Source organism: Adiantum capillus-veneris, chromosome 23 (genome assembly GCF_014529385.1).
Source record: "Adiantum capillus-veneris isolate H3 chromosome 23, ASM1452938v2, whole genome shotgun sequence".
In the NCBI taxonomy this organism is placed as follows: Eukaryota; Viridiplantae; Streptophyta; class Polypodiopsida; order Polypodiales; family Pteridaceae; genus Adiantum; species Adiantum capillus-veneris.
The window spans coordinates 31518611-31524350 of NC_140953.1; positions in this window are offsets into that span (position 1 = coordinate 31518611).

Genomic DNA, 5740 nt, shown 5'->3' on the forward strand with positions numbered 1-5740 from the left:
TTAGCTCTGCTGCCCTCTGTCGGCTCCTCCCGACCGACCACTCTTGGCCCACAATACACACTGTGTGTGTGTGATGTGAGATGACGAAGCACTTCTGCTCGCACTACTCTTGCAATTCGAATTCGGGCACTCGATTCCAAAATTTGCAAATTCACCTGCTGCCCGATTCTGTCAATTCAACTATTGCTTCAATTTTGCACCTACTGCAGCTTGGTCGACCCCTTTCAACCTTGTTGTGGCTCCCCAATTGCTACTCCAATCCCGCAATTGCCTACTGTTCGGCTTCGCGTCTTGCCCGATTTGACTTTCTTCAATAGCTCTCTACACACAGTGTGTGTGTGTGTTTTGCCTGCCAATGGCTTCAATTTCTTTAAAAAAAACCGGCTCCTACATAACTTGCTGTGCTGGCCCTGCCTGATGCTTCCCCCTTGAATGCTCTGGTTGTCAAGGCTTCAAGCCTTTGAATGCTACATGAGTAGACCTCCCAGCTGCCTCGATTCACTTGCTGAATGCCCTTCAAGCCTTCTATTTGAGCTACTGTTCGACTTTTGTTTTGCGCACGGTTTATGATAGCCTGATTATACCAAGCTGAATTCGATGCAATGCTTTGCACCTCAAGCAATGCTTGGGTGCTCGAATTCCCTCAGATCCCCTTCTCTTGCTGAGTCCTACTACTTTTCTCCCGAGCTTCCAAAGCTTGCAATTCTTGCTCACAACGAAAAATTTTGACTGTCTATCAGCAGAGATTCCTAGACTCTTCCTTGCTTGCTTTGATTCCTTAGAATCTCCAAGATCTCCCTCCCCTTGAGAGGGGCTGCGCATGCCGGAGTCCAAGATCTTGTCGATCCGCTTCAGATCTCCCACTACCAAGCTCAGGTTCGAGCTCCGAGCTCTGCCATAGCCGGCGAGCTCCGTCACTTCCGTGTCGATTGCCGGGAAACCGTCGCACGCACCAATCGTTGCCGTAGCTCTGATACCAAGATGAGTGCGTGTAGCACGTACGGAGTGTGTGCAAGAGAGGAGAAGAAGAGAAATGGGGAAGGGAAGAGATGCACAGGAAGCCACTGTGTGGGTTAGTGGAGAAGAAAGAGAAGGAGTGTTCAACTCTTCCTCTTTCTCTCCCTATATTGAATAGGGGACATTAAGTGTACAAGGGTGGTTTCCCACGGCCACCTGGCCTACACCCCAACAGGGTGAGAGAGAGAGAGAGAGAGAGAGAGAGAGAGAGAGAGAGAGAGAGAGAGAGAGAGAGAGAGAGAGAGAGAGAGAGAGAGAGAGAGAGAGAGAGAGAGAGAGAGAGAGAGAGAGAGAGAGAGAATGTCAATAGTGGTTGGCCAACAAGAAGGAGAGAGATTAGGTGGTTAGATTACTTGGTGGACTGAGGAATGAGAACTCTAAGCTGATATATGATGGCGGCTAGTGAAAGGTAGATGCAATTGTTAAAATGCCACATCGGCAAATAATCTGACGTGGATAGTAGATTCCACCCGCAGTGGCTAACACCGTGAGAATAGGATTTGTTATGTAGTTTGCCGCTGTGTCTACGAAATTCTAGCTCTGTGTCAAATTTACTCAACGATTGACACAGTGACCCACCTTCGCTACTAGATTGTATGTGCAGAAGACGAGTCCAGCGGGGTAGGGCCCAGTATTCAAGGGGGCTCACTCTCTCTCCATTCTAGCCTTACATGTGCGTACCCTTTGAGAGTGAGCAATATAGATAAAGAAAATGAAAGAAAACGACAAAGACTGATATTTTTCTTATGGCGCCCATGCAACTAACTAGCATTTTATATTACGAGGTGCCAACTATTGCAAGTGGTCCAGAGAGATTTGCCAGGCATGTGGTCGCACGTTTAAGAGCATGCATCACACTCATCCTGCATGGTAAAAAGGTGTTGTGTTAGGTGAGAGGAAAAAAAGCCAAGGTCGCTACAATGCTCACTTTTTCTCAGTTTGTAGGACTAGTGCATTTGCAACCTGTCAGCTTCAATGCTAGCTTTCACTCTGTTTGCAAGGCCGGTTGGTGATGGCTAATTTTGGCAGGCTACCATGAAAGGGTTGGTGGGCATGTGCGTGTGTGTAGAGAGAGAGAGAGAGAGAGAGAGAGAGAGAGAGAGAGAGAGAGAGAGAGAGAGAGAGAGAGAGAGAGAGAGAGAGAGAGAGAGAGAGAGAGAGAGAGAGAGAGAGCTGGACATTGGAGTGAGACCAAAGGTTGAGAGATGACCACGTGTAGGTGCACCGCCATCACAAAAAACTTTGGATTCAGCACTCCAACACCATCTCTCCACTCATTCATGCCAAGATGTTGCCTACAAAGGATCCGTACCTCCTTGAATAAGGGGTCTTGAAGTCAACGTTCGCTGAATTTCATACATAGATTTTTCTCCAATTGTTCCCACAATGTTAAGAGATGCCCTCTCTCCATCTTCTTGGTTTTGGATCTACTTTTTCAAATTTTAGAGCACCTCAAGGGTCTTTTGGAATTTCATTCCCCGCATCTCTTTCTACTCCCCCTCAGACTCGCTTTCCTACAGTCTCAAAACTCTTCTTCTTGCAACACAAGGAAAAGCCGAGCCTTTTAAGAAATTGGTTTAGTACACTCTCTAATTAATTTTACATACCACCTTCTTCTCTTCATCAATTATTCCTACTTGATTAACTTAACCATTTATATAATCCCAAAAAATCATGACATAAGTATCCTTATTGATCTTTGATCAATCATTTCAATGCCACTAATGATCTTGTGCAATCAACATAAATTTTTACTAGTTGAATCAATTTAATGACACCCACAAACTCTTGAGTAAACAAATTACTTAGCTGTTGATTATCCAAATCTGGCTTAGTCCAGCATGGTTTGTTCTTTGATACCACTGCAACAATCGAGAGCATAGAGAGCCCTACAAAATACTAAAAATAACATAACATAGGCCATAAATTCCAAATCCACATACCTGGGAAGTCACACAAACACATAATCAAAGTTATACATGAATAGAGAGAGATAGAGAGTTTGAGCGTAAGAAAGCATGTGCTGATGCACCTCCTAGCGGAGTGCTACACCGGCATGGCGAGAGGGAAGAGAGGAGAAGAGAGAAGAATAACAAAGACACTAGGTGCAATCTCTCCCCGTGCAAAAGTGAGCATTTTCTCTTGCACATATTTATTTAAAGATTTCTTGAATGCTCAAAATGGATACAGATTGCCTGACTGAACATAATAATGATCATACCTCATAAAGATTACATGAATAATAAAATGTATTAATTGGGATATCCTCTCGCATAAGCTATCGTTTTTTCCACTTGTCAGTTGCAATAAATAGATAATTATCAATTTCCATTACATCACATGTCTCTTGTCCTCTAGTAACCTATCAAGGCGACAACAAACACATGCATCCTATACAGAAAGACTCTGTATTATAAGCTCCTAGCATCCGTTCCCACAAATCCATGAAAGCTGATGCTCAATCGCTTATTGTGCTCATATAGCTCTTTGCCTATTCATTCATTAATATACCGCTCCAATCTCATGTGTAGGTGCAAGATGCACAATTAGAGTTCTCGATATAGATGCTATATGCAACAAAATGTGAAAAAAAAAACCAACATGCTAGAGGCTTACTTATCATTTGACCCAAAGTGGAGTAGTTTAATATTTCTAGTTGATTGTTTGTAGTTGTTTAGTAGATGGTCAATAATTGTAATCTAAAAAGGGACAAATCTCTTCATTACAAAATAAACGGGGTTAATCCTTGATGGTTGTAAGGTTTTGAATGTGGTGAATGAAGGAGGAGGAGAGGATTGATGCCCTATACAGTGTGTAATTCCTTTTTTTGCATAAACAATTTTCAAATTAGACTCAAAAATACAGTCGTCTGATAGAATCCTAATTATTGTGTATGTATTGCAAGTTGTTTATTAAGGATTCTGTGAATGTAATGGAAGTAAAGGCTTTTTTTCTTCATTCTTATCTTCCTGTTATGGTTCCCCATAACACATGGCGGTCCTACCTTGGTTTGAGCCTTTCAACAGAGTCTCCATGCGTGAATCGACGCCTTTCTTAGGGTGAATTTTGATGAAGTAGAATTTTCTGAACAAGAAGAGAGGGGGCTTCTCAGGTATTAGAGAGTATTGATGTGTAAAAGTTGTATGAAATACATGAAAAAGTGATGGTTTTTTGTGTGGTGATGATAAGCAAGCAAAGGCAAACAATTGATCCTAAGAGCCAACTGGGGGTTTGGTTGAGAGGCTTGAGGAGTATGGATAATGGCTTCCCTGAGTAAAAGAAAGGGTGAAAAAAATATCGGTTGCTAAAGAATCAAGGAGGAAAACATGGCAAACATAATAAAAGGAACCAGCAAGAAGAGGAGAACAAAAGTGTTGAGAATATATGTTTTTGTTGTAGCCTGCAAGTGTTGAGATGGAAGTAAGCAAGAAGAGACTTGAGCATTTGTGTCAATTGAGAAGGGAAAAGGGCTGGAGAGAAGATTGAAGCACCAAAGAACCACCCATGAGAAAACAGAATTTGCAAGATGTTGACGGAGAAGGGAATTCCATCAAGGGCGGGAACCATTTGTTAATATAGAAGAGCAACCTGTAAACAAGAGTTGGTGGCATGGAGGAGGAACAAGCTGAAAACATATTTCAAGATCCCAAAAACTAAATCTACTAACCTATGAGACTGCAAACTGAATATTTGGCCTTGTATTGCATACATAATTAATGAATCCAACAAGAGTTTGATAAAAAGTGACAACGGCAAGATCACCAACATCATGAAGACTCAATTTTAAACCTGTTTCCATTGGAGTAGCAATATGTTTGGTGAATACAACGGAATGTCACTTAAAAGCCGGATGCACACCAAACTTTGTTGTGCTCAATCATTTTTTCAAAAAAAGTTGTGTAATTATGATGTTGATGATTCTCAAATTGTAATGTAGTCTATCATTCCCTCTTAGTCTCTCTGAGCCTACAAACCATGTAAGTGGCCAAATGGCCCTAGGAAAGGGTCCCAAGTTTTGAAGTCAAAACCCTTAGTTTTGCAAGACACATTATTATTATCTTGGAAATTATTGGACGTTGACTGAGAGCTTCATTGCTACTGCAGATTGTAATCAATCTTTCTCCTTGTCTGGTAATCAAAATTCGAGTCCGAATAGCACATTGTGTTCCTTGTCTCTTGCTCTTTAATCTAAGTGTAATCATGCTCAATTCTATTGTAGTTCATGACATCTTGTCTATGAGCTAAATGCATTGGTTTGAGGTCTTAAATGGTTATAATTTTATTTTCTTTGACCTTGGAAGAGTGTTTCTAAGCTCGAAGGGAACCTTTCCGTGGAGTTTTGTTTCTGTTTTCTATGCATTTTTTGTAATGGGTCATGATTAGTACCTTCCTAAATGACTACAAACTCGGTAGGAATATGCCCTTAGGCATTGTAACACCTCTCCTTAAGTTTCATTACATTTCGAATTTGTTTGGATGTTGAAAAGGCGTAATGACCTAGAGTGGTGAGATTGAACATAGACTGATTTTTTGACCAAGAAGTGGTTGATTTGATAGTCCTTTAGATTCACCTCTTGAGATTGACGATCTCATTGAGCCTCCGTGCCCCATCCTGAGTCACTTCCTTGTATATTGACATTATGTTAGTACTAAAAATCTATGCTGCAAACGTCCATTGCGTCGACCCGCTAACATTGGCGCCGCTGCCAGGGAAGTCGATCCT